At 37.6% G+C, this 21,982-nt stretch overlaps 1 non-coding gene and 1 pseudogene across 1 annotated transcript; one reads left to right on the top strand and one right to left on the bottom strand.

The window, feature by feature from the left end:
• Positions 1–21,982, bottom strand: part of LOC133246737 (small ribosomal subunit protein eS24-like) — a 120,301-nt pseudogene that overhangs the window by 21,847 nt on the left and 76,472 nt on the right.
• LOC133246959 (small nucleolar RNA SNORA62/SNORA6 family) lies at positions 2,993–3,142 on the top strand. Its single transcript, XR_009736205.1, has one exon. It is a non-coding gene; the product is annotated as a small nucleolar RNA SNORA62/SNORA6 family (small nucleolar RNA).

Raw genomic sequence — 21,982 nt, 5'->3', positions numbered from 1 at the left:
AAGGAAGTCCCTCCCGAAGGATTTTTTTTATTGCTTACCTTTAATTAAACAATAATGGAAAACTAAACTGTAGTACAGTAAAATTTTCTATTTGTGGGGATAAGAAATAAACCTAATTATAAAACGTAAAGAAAGGAACTCAGTTATATTGAAGAATGAGAAAATCATATTTCAGTTCAGACTATATATACATTTTTATAAATGATTTTTCAGACTGTATATTTTTATAAATCATACATATATGTTATCATCATAAAGCCATATATCATTATATCATTTTTCATATATACCATACACCATTTTTCAGACTCTAACTCCATATAGACATACACACACACACACAGAAGTCGCTCAGTCGTGTCCGACTCTTTGCGACCCCATGGATTGTAGCCCACCAGGCTCCTCAGTCCATGGGATTTTCCAGGCATGAATACTGGAGTGGGTTGCCGTTTGCTTCTCCAGTATAGACATACAGACATACCCATAAATACATTGACACTGACACTTGGGTACAAACATGAAAAGAATTTCATTTAATTTACCGGACAGTGTTTTGAGGTCTTTAAACACTTAGGATAATTTTTTGTGGCTCAACTGGCATTTTGGCTATGGTTATTAAGACTTGGAGTTACAGCAATAAATTTAATTCAATCTTATTAAAGTGCTAGTTTATCTTTAACTGACTAATAGGATCACGAAATACTGATGTGTCCAACTTGACCTTCTTAATGATCCGAATCAATTATTCCAGCAATATATCTTTGTAGTTACTTCATTAATGGCCTTGCTAAGGTACCCCCAGTTTCTGAGAATAGACCCTGCTTTACCTAAACGACTCACTATGCCATCACTTAATAAATTAGTGTAAAAAAATTCTGCTCTCCTTTAAAGAATATTCAGACTGAAGACAAAGCTGCTTTTATTGTGGCTTGACTGCCATTCCTGCTTAACGTACATTAGTTCTGTTAAATGTAACACATTGAGTGAATACATGGGGAAAGATCTGGCCTAGGTAACTGCTATCTTTTCATCCTAAGTTTTCTGAGTCTCAACTTCGGAGCCCTGGTTTGTAAAATGAGGCTCTAAGTCCAAAGTAGAGGAAATGTAAAGAATATTTGCTTCTCCCCTCCTACTGTCCCCACTTTCAAACTAATTTAAAAAATTGCCAGATTACTATGTATATATTTATCATATATCCTCCTCCCTGAAGTCAAATAAGGAGTTAACAGGGCATAATTAATCAATTATTTTATTTAAATATTTATTTCCTAATGTGCATTTCTATGTCTTCCCTTTCAGCTTGAAGAGGAAGTATTTATATGTATACTTCGCTTGTGCATAATTTTCTATCCTTCTTTTCACGTGCATCTTCCCCCCTCTTATGGCAGTTGTCGGCGACTGTAGTCCAGACACCTTGAGTTGAACATCACTTGAGAGGGTTCTTGGGTAACTGAGAATTTAATCCCTTTTCACACCCTTTTTACTAGCAAGAGAACCAATAAGGTTAGAAGGAATGATCAGAGAGTTTTGCTTTACTGCAGCTGCCACTTAGATTCATGGAGGTCTGAGTAATAAGCATTGTTGAAAAAAATGGTTTTGATCACTTTAGATATTTTTAAAAAATCTTGACAAAAAGAATAGGGAGGGAAAATGGAAGTATGTCTGATTAACAAATTTAAGGTAATATACTACTAACTCTGTTATTCTGTATTCTTCCAGAGGTTCTTTATAGATGCAAATGTAAATATCTTTTAATTTTCTTCCTTCAAAGAAATCATGATATAAGATTATTCTGTGTTTTATGTTTTAAAAATTTTACGTGTGTTTAAAAAAAACCAGGCATATATTTGCATACTAGACTTATTTTTGATTGCTAACAGAATGATGGTTCAAAATGCAAAAATAAAGACAAAAAAAACAAAACTTAATCTTTATTTTTTGTGTACAAATGTATATTTATAAGGATTTCCCAAGTGGCTCAGTGATAAAGGACACACTTGCCAATGCAGGAGACACAGGAGACAGGGTTTGGATCTGTGAGTCTGGAAGATCCTCTGGAGAAGGAAATGGCAACCCACTCCAGTATTCTTACCTGGAAAATTCCATGGACAGAGGGGCCTGGTGGGCTACAGTCCATAGTGTCACAAAGAGGCAGACCCAACTGAGCATGTATGCATGCAAGGCATGGAATTATAAACATGTAATTTTTAAGTGCTTAGTGATTTGGTAGGCATCATTAACAGCTATGAACTTTCACTTTTCTCTGAAAGACAGTTATTATCTAATTCTGGAAATAAGGTACACATGCCTTTGAAAAGCTAATCCTTATGTCAATGTATTGTAGTTTTCGTATATATCTAGAAGACATTATGTCTGTGGAACTCATTCTTGTCATTTGATACCAAAACTTCTTTTCATAGAAAAATTGCTTTTTTATTTGTGTAATGAAGAATTTAAGAATTCAAAAAAACTGCAGAAAAGAAAGTGATAAATATTATCTCCGGTCTCACTACCCCCAACAAACAATGTTAAGTGAACATTATTCCATAATTTTTCTATGTATGTATGTAAATAGAGGCTAGAAAGAAAGCTTTGAAAAATATTTTTCATGAAACAGGATCATGTTGTGATATCTTAAGAATGAAATGCATTGTTTTATTTGAATTTAGAGGTAGCAAATTAGAAGGACTGATGCTGAAGCCCCAATACTTTGGCCACCTGATGCAAAGAGCTGACTCATTGGAAAAGACCCCTGGGAAAGATTGAAGGCAGGAGGTGAAGAGGATGACAGAAGATGAGATGGGTGGTTGGCATCACTAACTCAATGGACATGAGTTTGAGCAAACTCCAGGAGATAGGTAAGGTAAGGAGAAGGACAGGTAAGCCTGGCATGTTGCAATCCACGGAGTGGCAAAGAGTTGGACACAACTTAGTGACTGAACAACAACAAGAGGTAGCAAATGAAAATAAGATGGAGTGAAAGAAGTTGCTAACTGCACATTGTTAACATTTGGAGTTGAGGCCACTGGCCAATGAACTCACAAGTATAGGCAGTGTGCTCCACGAGGGGCAAGTTTTTCGAAAACACCACAAGGGTTTCTGGCCCAATGAGTGGAATTTAATAGTAATAGTTGCTACAGAAGTATTATTTTAAGATTGAGTTGATGTATCCTGCTGTAAGATCCTAAAAAGGGAACTCACTCAGTGGGTCTGATGTAGTGGATGCTATGCCGAGAAGTTCTGTTTGTGCGTGGCACCATCTTCCAAGAACACCCATGGGAGGTCATGCCTGATTTCCACTCCAGATCCTGAAGAGACTGAAATGGAAGAGCAGGCTGCAGCTGAGAAGGCTGTAACCAAGGAGGAACTTCAGGCGGAATGGACTGCTCCAGCTCCAGAGTTCACTGCTACTCAACCTGAGGTGGTGGGCTGGTCCAAAGGAGGGCAGCTGCCTTCTCTGCCTATTCAGCAGCTCCCCATTGAAGACTGGAGTACTTAGCCTTCCACTGAAGACTGCTCTGCAGTTCCCACTGCTTAGGCCGCTGAATGGGTAGGAACGACCACTGAGTGGTCTTTAGCTGTTCTTCCACACACTCTTAAAATGGAAATTTGGTTAACAGAAAATAAACCATTTCTAAAAAAAAAAAAAAATTTTGCTAAAACTCAAATGTTTTGAGTCATTACTTCTTAAAAGATCCTTTTAAGATTAAATAAAAAGATTAAGAAAATCATTAAGAATTTGGAGCCTTTTTAAAACCACATCTTCAATTCAAGAGGGTGTTGATTGACTTCTTTTTGATGATGGGGAATTAGTACTCTCATGTTTTCTTTTATAATATTTTTCTTTAATCTACTGGTATATGTCAGTAACATTATTTTCATACTGTCCAGGTTTCTGGCATTTACATTCTATTCTATAAGCATAATCTATATGCTTTTATTTATATTCTACTTAAATGGAGACACAGCTCATCACTTGTTTTTACACTGTTTTACCAACCCTGAGTTTGTTATTTTCATTCATTCTATAAAAGTAGCTTTACATTTTGATATATTTTACAAAGCAGTTTCTGAACTGCTCATGAGTTTTGTGGTCCATAGATTCTTTCGTGCTTTAGAATGACAGACTGTTGATTTTATACTTGACTAATATCATGGCTCAGAGAAGGCAATGGCACCCCACTTCAGTACTCTTGTCTGGAAAATCCCATGGATGGAGGAGCCTGGAGGGCTGCAGTCCATGGGGTTGCTGAGGGTCGGACACGACTGAGCAACTTCACTTTCACTTTTCACTTTCATGCATTGGAGAAGGAAATGGAAACCCACTCCAGTGTTCTTGCCTGGAGAATCCCAGGGACGGGGAAGCCTGGTGGGCTGCCGTCTATGGGGTCACACAGAGTCGGACACGACTGAAGTGACTTAGCAATAGCAATATCATGGCTACATGTTGTAATAGAATTCTGTACATATTGTTCTTGTGCTTATGGCATAAAATATTGTGTTGAAATCCAAGGCCAGCCTGACTGAAGTTCAATAACTTAACTAGGATTTTCCTGAAATCTGATACGCTTTTTTGATTTGAAGGTTAATTCTTTTCTCCCCATGGAAATTTATTTATTAAGCCTTCTACTTAAAGGACATCAGTTAACTTTATTTATTGAATCATCCTTATTTCTCCTTCATATTATTTGCTTTACTTTTATCTTTTTAATATGTTTGCATTTTAAAATCTGTTATTACTATGATTTTATCAGGTTTTTTTCTCTGCTGCTACTGCTGCTAAGTCGCTTCAGTCATGTCTGACTCTGTGCAACCCCATAGACGGCAGCCCACCAGGCTCCCCCGTCCCTGGGATTCTCCAGGCAAGAACACTGGAGTGGGTTGCCATTTCCTTCTCCAATGCATGAAAGTGAAAAGTGAAAGTGAAGTCGCTCAGTCGTGTCCGACTCTTAGCGACGCCATGGACTGCAGCCCACCAGGCTCCTCCATCCATGGGATTTTCCAGGCAAGAGTACTGGAGTGGGGTGCCATTGCCTTCTCCACTTGCCACTGCCAGGCACTGTTAATTCTAAGTGCTTTAGATAAAATAACCCATTCAACTTTCTTGGGTTAGGTACTATTATCTCTCATTTTATAGAAGTCTCTGCAGTATAGAGTGGTGAAGAAACTTGTCAAGGGTCAAACAGCTAGTGAGTGTTGGAACCAGGATTTAATTCCAGGCAGCCTGACTCTAGAGTAATGAGTTCTCAGGTACCACCCTCCTCCTTCCTGTGGTCATGGGTGTGTCTTAGGTGACAGTTACCTGGGACAACAGAGCCAAGACAGAATGAACATAAGGAGCCAGGGTCCTTTTAACAGCTCCATGGTGGTTTAGTCATCAAGCCTTATCTGACTCTTGTGACCCCATGGACTATAGCCCACCAGGCTCCTCTTTCCATGGGGTTTTCCAGGCAAGAGTACTGGAGTCGGCTGTCGTTTCCTTTTTTCTCTAGACTAATAATTGAATTGTTAGCTATATATATCCTGTTACTTATAGTTTCTAATAGCTATTAAACTTTATTAAGCTGCTTTGATTCTCAATTTTTTTCCATAGACTCGTGACCTCTGTCTCTTCCTTTCTCTCTCCTTCACACTATTTCTCTCTTAACTGATTTTATGTGTTAACATAGCTAGGCTATGGTACGCAGTTGTTTTGTCAAACACAAATCTAGATGTTGACCTGAAGGTATTTTTTTAGGCATAATTAACATTTAAATCAGTGGACTTAGAGAGTAAAGTATATTACCCTCAAGAATGTGGGTAGGACTCATCTAATCAGTTGAAGTCTTTAGGAGAAAAGAGCAAGTTCACCAGAAGAAGAAATGACTTTATATCCAGGCTGCCTTGAAACGCTTTTCCTGGCAACACAATAAAGCTGTCCTTGTCTACTTCACCCAAAATTGTCTCCAGGATCTGATTCGGCACCGGTGTACAGAGAGGCCGAGCTTTCGGTAGCATTGTCACAAATTGCAGAATTCTGCCACCTCCCCCACTTTTTAAAGTCTGGGAATATTGCATTGTTTGTAGATAGCACATTTTCTTTGTTCATTCATCTGTTGATAAACGTTTAGTTTTTTTTCTACATCTTGGCTGTTATGAATAGTTCAGTGAACATGAGTGTGTAGATATCTCTTTGAGATCCTGATTTCAATTCTGTTGGGTGAATACATAGAAGTGGTGTTACTGAATTAAATGGTAGTTCTAGTTTCAGTTGTTTGAATTGAATCTCCATGCTCCTGTCTACAGTGGCTGTGCCAGTTTGCATTCCCACCATCAGGGTGCAAAGGTTTCAATTTCTCCTGCATCCTTGCTAACACTCATTGTCCATTTTTGAGCAAAACATATTGTGGTTTTGATTTGCATTTCCTTGATGATAGTAATATTGAGCATCTTTTCACATAACTGTTGGCCATTTTAGAAATCAATAGCAGAAGGAAAAGTGGAAAATTCACAAATATATGAAAATTAAACAGCACACTCTTGAACAACCAGTGGGTCAAAGAAGACATCAAAAGGGGGAAAAAAACCCCTCAAGACAAATAAAAATGGAAGGATAACATACCAAAACATGTACTGCAGCAAAAGCATTAATGAGGAACGTGTATAGCAATAACACCTACAATAAAAAAGAAAAAAAATCTCAATTTAACTGTGTACCTCAAGGAACTAGAAAAAGAACAAACCTAGTTAGCAGAAATAAAACAGAGTGGAAAAACATTAAAAATCAACAAAGCCAAGAGTTGTTTTTTTGAAAAGATAACCAAACCTGAAAAACCTGTAGCCAAATTTACTAAGAAGGAAACAAAGAAAATTCAAATAAACAAAAGCAGAGTTGACTCACTTTGATTCCATGAGAGGCAGTGATTTTATTCGACAAATTATAATCAATGGCTGTGTATTCCTTTTATCTTAAATTTACTTTTTATTGAAGCATATAACTGACTTATAATGTATTGATTTCTGCTATACGGTGAAGTGATTATTATAGACATATATACATTCTTTTTTATATTATTTTCATACTGCGTATGTGCTGTACAATAGGATTTTGTTTCTTGTTCAGTTTGCATCTACTAATCCAGACCCTCAGTCCATTCCTCCCCCGTTTTTCCTTCCCCTTGGCGACCTCGTCTGTTCTCTGTATCTGAGTCTACTCCCCATCAGAATATCACTCAGTTCATTTTCCCCAGATTTGGAGGTATTCAGAGACAACTTACAGTTTGGCTTTTGAGGGATAAGACTAAGTCCTTCACTATAAAATACCTGCCACTCTGCTCCAGATCCTCATCTTTTTTCCCCCTCTAGGCTGCTGTTTTTTGAGGTTCATGGCATTAGATTGCCTAGTTGCTGCTCCTGAATTTTTCCTGGGTTTTGCTATTTTTATTTCACTAAATTGAATGTTGGGAAAGGAAATTCTGTGCATCAGTTTTATTACACCATCTTAGCTCAGAAGTCCCCAATGATTTTTATTAACCGCAAAAATATTTCTATTCATTGTGCAGATATGGAAATTTGTAAATAGAAGATTAGGTGGGATGTATTACCATGTGAACAAGTACTTAATTACATTAGAGATGCAAATGTTTTTTGAGATTATACTTTTGTAAACAAGATGATCTTGTTATAATGGAGGATTTGTGGTAACTGCAATGTAAAGGAGCCTCAGAGGAAAAATTAGCAAAACTGAGTATGCGAACTATTTATTGCCCGTGTGAGTAGTATGCATAAAATCCAATGAATACCAAAGACCGTGTGCAAAATCACAACACAGTGCATTCTATTACACAGTCTCATTCTCTTCTTTTAAATATCTAGATTGCTTTTCATTTCTTGTAAGTGAACTGAAGAAATGTGTCTCAGACTGACACACTTCTGAATGTTTTAAATCTCTAACGATCAAAAACACACTTGGCAGAGAACTAATTTCACACCTCAGGCATTAAAATCCAGAGTCTGTATTCATTGTTTATTTTACATAATGTAAAACAGCATGAAGCATGATATATTACACAATGGGTGAATGGGAATTTTAGAAAGTAGGGCATCATTTTACATTTACACCTGGTAGATGACATTTTATATATTAGAAAATGTCCTGATATATCAAACAAAATGTTTTTTTTTTTTCAATCAACTGAATTTTTTGTTACTGTATACATTAAAGAATAAAAGATTTCTATTATTTGGTTATATTTTCTTAGAATATAATGGTAATTTTATGAGTTACTGTGATGTCAGTGTTAATACCCAATAGACCAGGCTTTGTTTTGTAGTTTTATTGATAGATTTGCTTATTTTTTAGCTGCGCAGGGTCTTGTTGATGTGTGGGCTTTTCTCCAGCTGCAGTGAGAGGAGGCTACTCTCTAGCTGTGGTGCCCAGGCTTTTCGTTGCTGTGGCTTCTCTTGCTGCTAAGCACCAGCTCTAGGGCATGCAGGGCTTCAGTAGCTGTGGTTCTTGGACTCTAGAGCACAGGCTTGATAGTTGTAGCTCATGAGCTTAATTATTGCCCGGCAAGTGGGATCTTCTCAAACCAGGGGACTGAACCAGCGTCTCCTGCACTGGCAGGCAGATTCTTTTCTACCGAGGGATTCATTACTACTCAGGAAGCCTAGACTTTGTCTTAAATATGGAATATCCAAAAGTTAGAGAACACCATAAAATCTAGATTAATTAAATTATAATATACTTAGCAATAAATAGCTGGGCCAACTAAAAATAAGCCTTTAGGAATACAGTGATTCATTTTTTATTGTAAAACTTTTGAATCATTAGTGAGTATGTTAATTGCTGTTTGGTTGCTGGAGTCAAAAAGCTGGTATGGGTGTAATTTCTATAATTTGTAAGTGTTTAAATTATTTCAGGTACAGTTACTTGTAAGGGCGACTTAGCATGCACACACAGGTAGTACCACCAGTTGTCAAAGGGACTCCTGGGTTTCAGTGGTACCAAAACAGAGGCCAGAGGTGACTACTGTTCCCAGCGGCTTTTGATGGTTCAGGCAGAGATGGAGATGTTTCAGGGGTGGCAGCGGTCCGTAGCATTTTAGCAGTCAGTGTGTTCTGGATTCTGGTAATCTCCTCTCCTCCCTTCTGTTATTTGAGCCCAAGGGGTTGTAGCAGCTTTTGTCGTTCTCATTCTCTGGTTTTCCTCACTTGAAACTTTTTGATCCTTCAGTCCTTTGATCATTTTCTGTAAGGGTTCCTTGTAGTAAATACTCTCTGTTTGAACCATTTAGCACAATTTCTGTTTTCCTAATGAGACTTTACTGATTCTGTACTGTCAGTAATCTTCCTGGAATCACCCCAAACTATTCTAAACTGGGGACCCTTTTTAGCCTGGTGTGGGCACTCTCATTCCATCTGCATGGCTGTGGATTTGTCTTGGACTCAAGTCACCAGGGGCAGAGGTGCTCTGTGACTTTGTGCATGAGTGTGATGGTGAATATCATTTCCTGACAGGTACTGGCATCCCCTAGGGTTTGAATTTTTTTTAATATCTCTTATTCTTAAAAGAAAAACAGACTTATTCTGAACGTGGCGGTTTAGTCGCTAAGTTGTGTCTGATTCTCGCAATCCCGTGGACTGTAGCCTGCCAGGCTCCTCTGATTTTCCAGGCAAGAATACTGGAGTGGGTTGCCATTTCCTTCTCCAGGGGATATTCCTGACCTAGGAATTGAACCCCAGTCTCCTGCATTGCAGGCAGATTCTTTACTGACTGAGCTATGAGAGAAGCCCAAAATGCAGTTCTGAATGGAACAGCAGTTTTCCATAGAAAATTCTAAGGAGTTAGTAGCTTCTCATTATGTGTTTGAATGAATGAATGAATAGCTTGCTCTATGAGTGTGTGTGTGTGTGTGTGTAGTATTTTGGGGAGCTGAAAGCTATACTGTAGGCTTTTGGCCTTTGGACCTTGCCTACTATTATATCCCTCAGTTTCTTTTGTTATATTGTCAGTTTTTACTTTTTACTGAATATGTGAACTAGTTTCTAGTTCACATTTTACTTTGTATTTCCTGTTTACCTCTCTTAATTTTTTTCTAACTTTCTTACTTTTTGTAAGAATGGTAAAGTTTAATTTATTCCTTTCAGTTTTTTAAATCGCTGGGCTGGTTTGTAAACTATAAATAGCATTTTCAGTCTTTCCATATCTATTGCTTAGAGTGAGTAGAGCTCTAGTATTTTTAGTTATACAGTGAAATTTGCTAATATCTTTTTGAAGATCTCTAGATTTTTAGTTTCTAAAAATATCATACTTTAAAAAGCTTCTTGTTATGAAACATTTCAAACATATATGTTTTTGAAACCAGTATAATGAATTCTCCTGTGACAGGCATAACTTTAACAGTGATTGCAATGATAAAAAAAAGTGGCCAATCTCTTTCACCTATTAATATTCCTCAGTTTACATCATTTCTTAAATAATCATTTCAGTATTTGTTTCTAAATGATATTCTTAAAATGTAATCACAATGCCATGATCTCTCCTAAAAATTTACCTAATGTCATTAAATATCCAGTCAGTGTTTAAATATTCCTGATGGTCTCATAATTTTATTTTTGTTTAAATAGGACTCTAAATAGGGTTCATAATAGCAAGCAGTTGCAAATATTCATCTGAAATCTAGTTTAATTTGTATTTCTACCCCTTTCTCTTTTTAATTTTCCAATTGCAATTTATTCTGCACATTTTCTTACAATATGGATTTTGCCAATTGCATCCCATGGTTTTCTTTAATAGGTTTCTCTTTCTCCCTCACTTTTGATAAATAAGTAATTAGATTTAAAGTCTTGACCAAATTCAGTTTGATTTTTTTTTCTTTTTTGCAAGAAAATTTCAAAGGAAATTCATAGAGGGCACAGGATATCTGTTTGTTTCTCTTTTGTTGATGTTAGCAATGGAATTGGTGATCACTGCTTGAATATGTTGTTTTATTGGGAACTGAAAAATGATGTTTTAATCTCCTTTAATAATTTATTACCTGAAATATTTCTGTAAATAGAAACTTTCCCTAATCAACTATTTAATTACCCTCAAATATCCTGAATTCATGCAATAAAGTCAGGATATATATGTTTTTAAATAATGACCTGATTCCCTAGTATTTTCTAACGTGTGCAATAATTTTTTAAAAGTATCATTATGTATTCATGAATTTCAGCATTTTGATTTTTCAGTACATTGCAGTTATTATTCTTGTTGATTCTCAGATTGTCCATATTTTGGCTAGAAAAAACATTCTTAGTTCTTGAATCCTTTTTATCTGTCCTCAGTACTTTTTGATAGACTTTTTGGTTTCTGGTTTGACAAAATCTTTTATAGAATCATCTTGTATACTCCCCACCCCATTTTAGAATCCTCTCTTTGTCCAAGGAGTAGTAGTTCTTTAGTGGAAAATGATACTTAGAAGTACAAACTGTGTATTAAGTATGCTATTGCCTTTTTAGTGAACAGAGCTAAGAAATGTGTGTGTTAAAGATAAAATATATTATGATTTCATATTGATAATTTCAATTCAATTGAAGAACAGAGAGATTTCACTTAACCTTTTAAATCTTACATTTGCCTCTCTTTGTATTCTGCTAAAAATTCCTATTTTCACCAATACCAATAAAATTATTCATTTTCTTTTTTTCATATACACTCAGTATAGCAATAACAACATTACCTCTAATGGTATGATTGCTGAAAACAGTTTAAGAAATTTTTTGCAGCTTTTAAAAATTTATTTGCAGCTTAGTATATATATTCCACTAGACATGTCAGGCCAAATTACTGTAGTTTAAAAAACACTTGAGATAATGGTGTGTGCAGTTATGCTACTAACCTATTATATTATTTAGTTTATTCATTTTTTTTGCTTTTGCTTTTTTAGGGATTGCTTTAAATTTTAAAAATTTTATGATTATGTGAATATATAATTATGTATATGTTCCCAACATCAAATACACAAAGCAAGATATATTCTGAAAATTCTAGCTTTATCCTGGTTCTCTTTTGCTTTTTCCCTTCCTTCTCCTATAGATAACTCTATTAGTCAGATTTCCTCAGAGAAACAGAACCAGTGTATCATATATATGATTTATTATGAGGAACTGGCTCAGGTTCTCAGAAGTCCCAGGTTCTACAGTCTGCCAGCTGGTGATGCAGGAAAGCTGGGAGTGTAATTTGGTCTGAGTCTGAAGACTTGAGAACCAGGGAAAGTGATAGTAAAAATGCCAATCTGAGGGCAGGAGAAGATGAAATGAGATGTCTCCTCTTCTAATGCAGTTCTCCTCCTCCTCTGTTGTCCTGAGGGGTGCTTCAGCCTCACCCCCAGTTTCCGGATGGATAGTTCTAGTCCATCTACTTATGAGGAGGATTGATGTCCAGAACGATCTATGTCACCATCCTGAGGGACCCTCCTTATATATCTGCAGTATACTTATATCAAAGTCACTTAAAATAAACATCAAAGAGCAAGTTTATCTCCCTATTGTTGAAATTGCCAATTTACTTTTTTTTAGTGTTTTTTTTTTTGGGGGGGTGAGGTGGGGAGGGGGGAGCTAATTCTGAAAGGATAATCAAAGAAAGTTTTTCTCTCTATACCTATTCACCTTTCTAGCTCTTTTAACATACAGTTCCCTAATGCCAGAACAAGATTATATTTTTTTCAGTTTGGGGACATTGTTCTTTGCTAAGTATCAGTATTATCAAAATCACTGAGCCAGTAGTGATGTTGGTTACACTGTATTTTTAAAAAAATTAATGCCCTGTATGTTAAGCTAATATTAAGTACTGAGAGACTGACATATTTTGTTGGTGGGATGGTATTATTTCAAGTATTGATCAATAACTTGTTCACACTTATTGGCAGTTTTCCCGATTCCTTTATCTTCCCTTTCTTGCCTCCTCTTTCTTACCCTAACACCATTCTCAGCAGCTCGTCTCTTGCATCTCTCCTTCCCTGTCCCATTGGCCATCAATAAAACAATCAAACAAACCCCAAATGTTGTACATTGGCTAGATCAGACACAATTTAAGTCATCAGGCAAGCTAAGGTTATCCTTTCTTGTCTAGCTGGAGACATATCAGAACTTAGAGTGCTGTCCAGGTCATAGCAGTTGTCTAGAGGTGGCATTTCCAGAGCTTCTCTCAGGGTATCTACAATTGGGAAGGACATATTGAAGTTCTGACTACACCTGATTCATCAGGGATGGTAGCTCTGGGTAATGCTTAGGTTGAAATAGACTATATCCAAAAGGGCAAAACAAATAGCTGCCAGAGGGATATGGTATTTTGATATTTAAAAATAATATAATATATGGTATTTAAAATAATATAAAATATGACATTTTAATTTTCTAAGGTGCTTCCCATGTAATTTTATTTCCATCGTTATTGAGATATAACTGACATACAACAGATATGTTTTGACATCACAGTCAATAAAACAAGATATGCAATTTGTGGTGGAGAAGAAATATTTGTTAAATAACCCTTAACCTCCTTTTAATTTTTTTAAACCCAAAGTGATATCAGTTCAGTTCAGTCTCTCAGTTGTGTCCAACTCTTTGCAACCCTGTGGACTGCAGCCCATCAGGCTTCCCTGTCCATCACCAACTCCCAGAGCCTACTCAAACTCATGTCCATTGAGTTGGTGATGCCATCCAACCATCTCATCCTCTGTTGTCCCCTTCTCCTCCTGCCTTCAGTCTTTCCCAGCATCAGGGTCTTTTCAAATGAGTCAGTTCTTTGCATCAGATGGCAAAAGCATTGGAGTTTCAGCTTCAGCATCAGTCCCCTCAATGAATATTAGGATTGATTTCCATTAGGATGGACTGGTTGGATCTCCTTGCAGTCCAAGGGACTCTCAAGGGTTTTCTGCAACACCACAGTTCAAAAGCATCAATTCTTTGGTGCTCAGCTTTCTTTATAGCCCAACTCTCACATCCATACATGACTACTGGAAAAACCATAGCTTTGACAGATGACCTTTGTTGGAAAACTAATGTCTCTGCTTTTTAATATGCTATCTAGGTTGGTCATAACTTTTCTTCCAAGAAGCAATTGTCTTTTAATTTCATGGCTGCAGTCAACATTTGCAGTAATTTTGGAGACCCCCAAAAATCTGTCACTGTTTCCACTGTTTCCCCATCTATTTGCCATGAAGTGATGGAAACAGATGCCATGATGTTAGTTTTCTGAACATTGAGTTTTAAGCCAACTTTTTCACTCTTCTCTTTCACTTTTATAAAGAGGCTCTTCAGTTCTTCTTTGCTTTCTGCCATAAGGTTAGTGTCATCTGCATATCTGAGGTTACTGATATGTCTCCTGGCAATCTTGATTCCAGCTTGTGCTTCATCCATCCTAGCATTTCTCCTGATGTACTCTGCATATAAGTTAAATAAGCAAGGTGACAGTATACAGATATGACTTACTCCTTTCCCAATTTGAAACCAGTCTGTTGTTCCATGTCCAGTTCTAACTGTTGCTTCCTGACCTGCATAGAGATTTCTCAGGAGGCAGATCAGGTGCTCTGGTATTCCCATCTCTTACAGAATTTTCCACAGTTTGTTGTGATCCACGCAGTGAAAGGCTTTAGCATAGTCATTAAGCAGAAGTAGAATTATTTCTGGAACTCTCTTGCTTTTTTAATGATCTAGCAGATGTTGGCAATTTGATCTCTGGTTCCTCTGCCTTTTCTAAATCCAGGTTGAATATCTGGAAGTTCATGTTTCACATAATGTTAAAGCATGGCTTGGAGAATTCTGAGCATTACTTTGCTAGCGTGTGAGATGAGTGCAATTATGCATTAGTTTGAGCATTCTTTGGCATTGCCTTTCTTTGTGATTTTAATGAAAACTGACATTTTCCAGTCCTGTGGCTACTGCTGAGTTTTCCAAATTTGCTGGCATATTGAGTGCAGCACTTTCTCAGCATCATCTTTAGGATTTGAAATAGCGCAACTGGAATTCCATCACCTCCACTAGCTTTGTTCATAGTGATGCTTTCTAAGGCCCACTTGACTTCTCATTCCAGGATGTCTGGCTCTAGTTGAATGATCACACCATCGTGATGAGTTGTGAAGATCTTTTTGTATAGTTCTTCTGTGTATTCTTGCCACCTCTTCTTAATATCTTCTACTTCGGTTAGATCTATACCATTTCTGTCCTTTATTGAGGCCATCTTTGCATGAAATGTTCCCTTGGTATCTCTAATTTTCTTAAGAGATCTCTAGTCTTTCCCATTCTGTTGTTTTCCTCTATTTCTTTGCATTGATCGCTGAGGAAGTCTTTCTTATCTTTCTTTGCTATTCTTTGGAACTTTGTATTCAAATGGGTATGTCTTTCCTTTTCTCCTTTGCCTTTATCTTCTTTTATTCACAGCTATTTGTAAGGTCTCCTCAGAGAACCATTTTGCCTTTTTGCATTTCTTTTTCTTGGGGATGGTCTTAATATCTGCCTCCTGTACAATGTCATGAACCTCTGTCCATAGTTCTTCAGGCACTCTATCAGATCTAATCCCTTGAATCTATTTATCACTTCCACTGTATAATCATATGGGACTTGATTTAGGTCATACCTGAATGGGCTAGTGGTTTCCCCTACTTTCTTCAATTTAAGTCTGAATTTGGTAATAAGGAGTTCATGATCTGAGCCACAGTCAGCTCCCGATCTTGTTTTTGCTGACTCTATGGAGCTTCTCCATCTTTGGCTGTAAAGAATATAATCAATCTGATTTCTGTGTTGACCATCTGGTGATGTCCATGTGTAGAGTCTTCTCTTGTGTTGTTGGAAGAGAGTGTTTGCTATGACCAGTGTGTTCCCTTGGCAAAACTCTATTAGTCTTTGCCCTGCTTCATTCCGTACTCCAAGGCCAAACTTGCCTGTTACTCCAGGTATTTCTTGACTTCTTCCTTTTGCATTCCAGTCCCCTATAATGAAAAAGACATCTTTTTTGGGTGTTAGTTCTAAAAGGTCTTGTAGGTCTTCATAGAACCGTTCAACTTCAACTTCTTCAGCATTACTGGTTGGGGCATAGAGTTGGAGTACTGTGATATTGAATGGTTTGCCTTGGAAACAAATAGAGATCATTCTGTCATTTTTGAGATTGCATCCACATACTGCATTTCAGATTCTTTTGTTGACTATGATGACTACTCCATTTCTTCTAAGGGATTCTTGCCCACAGTAGTAGATATAATGGTCATCAAGTTAAATTCACCCATTCCAGGCCATTTTAGATCACTGATTCCTAAAATGTCGATGTTCATTCTTGCCATCTCCTGTTTGACCACTTCCAATTTGCCTTGATTCATGGACCTAACATTCCAGGTTCCTATGCAATATTGCTCTTTATATCATTGGATTTTACTTCCATTACCAGTCACATCCACAACTGGGTGTTGGTTTTTCTTTGGGTCCATCACTTCATTCTTTCTGGTGTTATTTCTCCACTGATCTCCAGTAGCATATTGGGCACCTATTGACCTAGGGAGTTCATGTTTCAGTGTCCTAACTTTTTGCCTTTTCATGGTGTTCATGGGGTTCTCAAGGCAAGAATACTGAAGTGGTTTGCCATTCCCTTCTCCAGTGGACCACATTTTGTCAGAACTCTCCACCATGACCCATCCATCGTGGGTGGCCCTACATGGCCTGGCTCATATTCTCATTGAGTTAGACAAGGCTGTGGTCCATGTGATCAGATTGGTTAGTTTTCTGTGCTTTTCTGTGACGGAGGAGGATAAGAGGCTTATGGAAGCTTACTGATAGGAGAGACTGACTGAGGGTGAAACTGGGTCTTGTTCTAATGGGCGGGGCCATGCCCAGTAAGGGCTATACAGTCAGCAAAAACAAGATCGGGACCTGACTGTGGCTCAGATCATGAACTCCTTATTGCCAGTTTCAGACTTAAATTGAAGAAAGTAGGGAAAACCACTAGACCATTCAGGTATGACCTAAATCAAATCCCTTATGATTATACAATGGCAGTGAGAAATAGATTTAAGGGACTAGATCTGATAGATAGAGTGCCTGATGAACTATGGATGGAGGTACGAGACATTATACAGAAGATAGGGATCAAGACCATCACCATGGAAAATAAATGCAAAAAAGCAAAATGGCTGTCTGGGGAGGCCTTACAAATAGCTGTGAAAAGAAGAGAAGCGAAAAGCAAAGGAGAAAAGGAAAGATATAAACATCTGAATGCAGAGTTCTGAAGAATAGCAAGGAGAGATAAGAAAGCCTTCCTCAGCGATCAATGCAAAGAAATAGAGGAAAGCAACAGAATGGGAAAGACTAGAGCTCTCTTCAAGAAAATTAGAGACACCAAGGGAACATTTAATGCAAAGATGGGCTCTATAAAGGACAGAAATGGTATGGATCTAACAGAAGCAGAAGATATTAAGATGAGGTGGCAAGAATACACAGAAGAACTGTACAAAAAAGATCTCATAACCAAGATAATCACGATGGTGTGATCACTCACCTAGAGCCAGACATCCTGGAATGTGAAGTCAAGTGGGCCTTAGAAAGCATCACTATGAACAAAGCTAGTGGAGGTGATGGATTTCCAGTGGGGCGATTTCAAATCCTGAAAGATGATGCTGTGAAAGTGCTGCACTCAATATGCCAGCAAATTTGGAAAACTCAGCAGTAGCCACAGGACTGGAAAATGTCAGTTTTCATTAAAATCACAAAGAAAGGCAATGCCAAAGAATGCTCAAACTACTGCACAATTGCACTCATCTCACACACCAGTAAAGTAATGCTCAAATTTCTCCAAGCCAGACTTCAGCAGTACGTGAACCATGAACTTCCAGATGTTCAAGCTGGTTTTAGAAAAGGCAGAGGAACCAGAGATCAAATTGCCAGCATCCACTGGATCATGGAAAAAGCAAGAGGATTCCAGAAAAACATCTATTTCTGCTTTATAGACTATGCCAAAGCCTTTGACTGTGTGGATCACAATAAACTGTGGAAAATTCTTGAAGAGCTGGGAATACCAGACCATCTGACCTGCCTGTTGAGAAACCTTTATGCAGGTCAGGAAGCAACAGTTAGAACTGGCCATGGAACAACAGACTGGTTCCAAATAGGAAAAGGAGTACATCAAGGCTGTATACTGTCACCCTGCTTATTTAACTTATATGCAGAGTACATCATGAGAAACACTGGGCTGGAAGAAGCACAAGCTGGAATTAAGATTGCAGGGAGAAATATTAATAACCTCAGATATGCAGATGACACCACCCTTATGGCAGAAAGTGAAGAGGAACTAAAAAGCCTCTTGATGAAAGTGATAGTGAAGAGTAAAAAAGTTGGTTTAAAGCTCAACATTCAGAAAACTAAGATCATGGCATCTGGTCCCATCATTTCATGGGAAATAGATGGGGAAACAGTGGCAGATTTTATTTTTGGGGCTCCAAAATCACTGAAGATGGTGATTGGAGCCATGAAATAAAAAGACGCTTACTCCTTGGAAGCAAAGTTATGACCAACCTCAGTTCAGTTCAGTCCAGTCACTCAGTTGTGTCCGACTCTTTTGCGACCCCATGGATTGCAGCATGCCAGGCCTCCCTGTCCATCACCAACTCCTGGAGTTCACTCAGACTCACGTCCATCAAGTCACTGATGCCATCCAGCCATCTCATCTTCTGTCGTCCCCTTCTTCTCCTGTCCCCAATCCCTCCCAGCATCAGAGTCTTTTCCAATGAGTCAACTCTTCACATGAGGTGGCCAAAGTACTGGAGTTTCAGCTTTAGCATCAGTCCTTCCAGAGAAATCCCAGGGCTGATCTCCTTCAGAATGGACTGGATGGATCTCCTTGACCAACCTACATAGCTATTAAAAAGCAGAGAAATTACTTTGCCAACAAAGGTCCATCTAGTCAAGGCTATGTTTTTTCCAGTGGTCATGTATGGATGTGAAAGTTGGACTGTGAAGAAAGCTGAGTGCCAAAGAATTGATGGTTTTGAACTGTGGTGTTGGAGAACATTCTTGAGAGTCCCTCGGACTGCAAGGAGATCCAACCAGCCCATTCTAAAGGAAATCAGTCCTGGGTGTTCCTTGGAAGGACTGATGCTAAAGCTGAAACTCCAATACTTTGGCCACCTCATGCGAAGAGTTGACTCATTGGAAAAGACTCTGATGCTGGGAGGGATTGGGGGCAGGAGGAGACGGGGGTGACACAGGATGAGATGGCCGGATGGCATCACCGACTTGATGGGCATGAGTTTGGGTGAATTCCGGGAGTTGCTGATGGACAGGGAGGCCTGATGTGCTGCAATTCATGGGGTCACAAAGAGTCAGACACTACTGAGCGATTAAACTGAACTTATATTCAGTAAATCTTTAATCCAGTTCTAACTTTATGGGTTGGGCTCTGTTTCTTCCATGTTTTTTGACCTGAGGCCAAACTATGGTGGAGGTAATGAAGATAATGCTGAAGTCTTTCAGAAGGTTCCATGCACACATTGCTGCATTCAGTGCCCCTGACTATGTAGCAGGCCACCACCAACCCACGCCTCTGCCAGAGACTCCTGGACACTCACAGGCAGCCTTTCTCTGGGGTGCTGGTGCACACAAGGTTTTGTTTGTGCCCTCCAAGAGTCTGTTTCCCAGTCCTGCGTAAGTTCTGTTGACTCTATGGTGGGGTTAATGGTGACCTCCTCCAAGAGGGCTTATGCCATACCCAGGTCTGCTGTACCTATAGCCCCTGTCCCTGCAGCAGTCCACTGCTGACCCATACCTCTGCAGGAGACACTCAAACACAGTTCTGGCTCAGTCTCTGTGGAGTCTCTGGGTCCTGGTGCATACAAGGTTTGTTTGAGCCCTCAGCATTTCTGTTGGGTGTGGGGTTTGATTCTAAATGCGATTTCACAACTTCTACCATCTTGTTGGGGCTTCTCCTTTGGCCTTGGACCTGGGGTATCTCCTGAAATTCACTCCAGTGCTGTGCAGAAACCGCTCCAGTGCCTACCATCTTGCTGGAGTTTCTCTGCCTAAAGTGATATACATAGTAGCAAAAATGTAATTGAACAAACGCACATTATTTTGGAAAAAAAAATTTTTTTAGACTGTCTCAGTCCTCAGGAGGAGATGCAGATAGTTTGACAAAACAAAACTTTCTTTGCAAGACTAATTTTTACTCAGTTTAAAGTTTTCCAAACAAGTAGGATATGAACATGAGGACACTGAAGTTTCTATCAGTGTCTCAGTCCTGGAATATTCATCTATATATTTTGAAACTAAAGATGATGACAAAAAATGTGAAATGCTTTCTTTGAATCAGAAACTGTAACTTGCTATGAAACACCGTGCAGTCCCTGCAAGAAATCTAAGAGCTGTTCAAATAGAGCTCTCCAAAGTTATCAATATTTTTACCAAGTTGAAAAATAATGAAATTCTTTGAAGATAAAGGAATCAAGGTAAAGTATTTGAAGATAACTTATAACCATCTCTTAACATGTTTCCGGTCAGAGCTGATTCAGAGAGAACTTTTATAGCAGCTGGAAAACTTTATACAAAAATGTATCTATGACTAACAATGCTACTGTTGACACAATTTGTTTTTTAAACTAAATAACATTGTATATAATTAAAACTTATTACCATTAATGTGTGCTTTGTTATTTTTGATTAATTATTTTACTTGTAATAGTTTATTTGCTCATAATTTTTATTAGAATGAGAATGTATATTGGAGTTTATATTTAACCTACATTTTATTTTAAAAGTATATTAAATATTTGAAATAAGTTAAAATTGTTTTACTCACGTTAAGAGTTTTGTGAATTATGAATGCACACAGTAAAATAACCAGTATTGATACTAGTTTAGAGTTATATAAAGGAAATAGAGAAATATAGCATTGTCATTCCAGCCAAGAGAGGAACAAGTACACAGCTGCACCATGCTGGTAGTGCCTACAGCATGCTGGAGTTAGCTTTTACTGGCTTGCAAGAACCAGCTGTTAAAGTTTCAGGAAACAGTGTAATCAGTTATTACATGGAATCATTATTAAAAATTATGTGTAATATTTTTAAAAGTTACCTTAATATTTCCAAAATAACATCAGTGATGTACACAGAAAAAAATAGCTCACCTTTTTCACATTAAGGTATATAAAGCTCAAAATTAAGTTATACAAGTTTACAATTAAATACGTTATTACCTTGAAAAACAAAGATAATAAATATTCAAAACATACCTTTCCTAGTTATTTTGCTACATTTTTCTATTGTCTATGCTGTTAGGGTTATCTCTGTCTCTTGTGTTATCACGTGGACATATGAGATAGCAGTGTGATACTGTGTGTATATCATTCCCTACTCTGTGTCAGCGACATCTTGTTGGTAGTTTGCAATTGGCCATTGTGGGAGTATTTTCCCACAGAAATTGGCAAATTCTATAAAACAGAGCTTGATTTATTGTTTTGATTACCTAGACTTAAGATAGTAACAGAGAAAATATTAATAATGTGATTAAATGTGAAAGTATGCTGTATTTGTAGTCATTAAATGGTGACTAGAACAAAAAAGAAGTACTCTTCCAGTATTAAAAGCTATTAAAAAGTCCTTTATATCATTAGTGAATGAGTGGAGTTATGACAGGCTTCTTTATTTTATCTTACTTGTTAATATAAAGGGAAACATCAATCAGCATTCCTATTGGAGCTACACTAGTTTGTCTATTGCAATTACAGGTTGGCTGTGGACATAAGAGTTCAGCAAAAAATAACAAAAGCATTCTGTGAAAATAAACAGACTACATAAAATTTATAATAAAGAGCATTTATAGTTTATTTTTTAATTGTAAAAATTTTAAAAATCATTTTAATAAAGTAATTTAAACAGTTTAAATCTATTTAAAATTGTAAGACACATACACCCCCTCAAGATGATTATTTAAAATATTGATCAACACATCAATGGCAGTAGGTCTGTATTTTAACAACAAT

Source organism: Bos javanicus, chromosome 4, assembly GCF_032452875.1.
Source record: "Bos javanicus breed banteng chromosome 4, ARS-OSU_banteng_1.0, whole genome shotgun sequence".
In the NCBI taxonomy this organism is placed as follows: Eukaryota; Metazoa; Chordata; class Mammalia; order Artiodactyla; family Bovidae; genus Bos; species Bos javanicus.
Note: the sequence above shows the minus strand (reverse complement) of the source record. Positions and strands in the feature narration are given on the sequence as shown.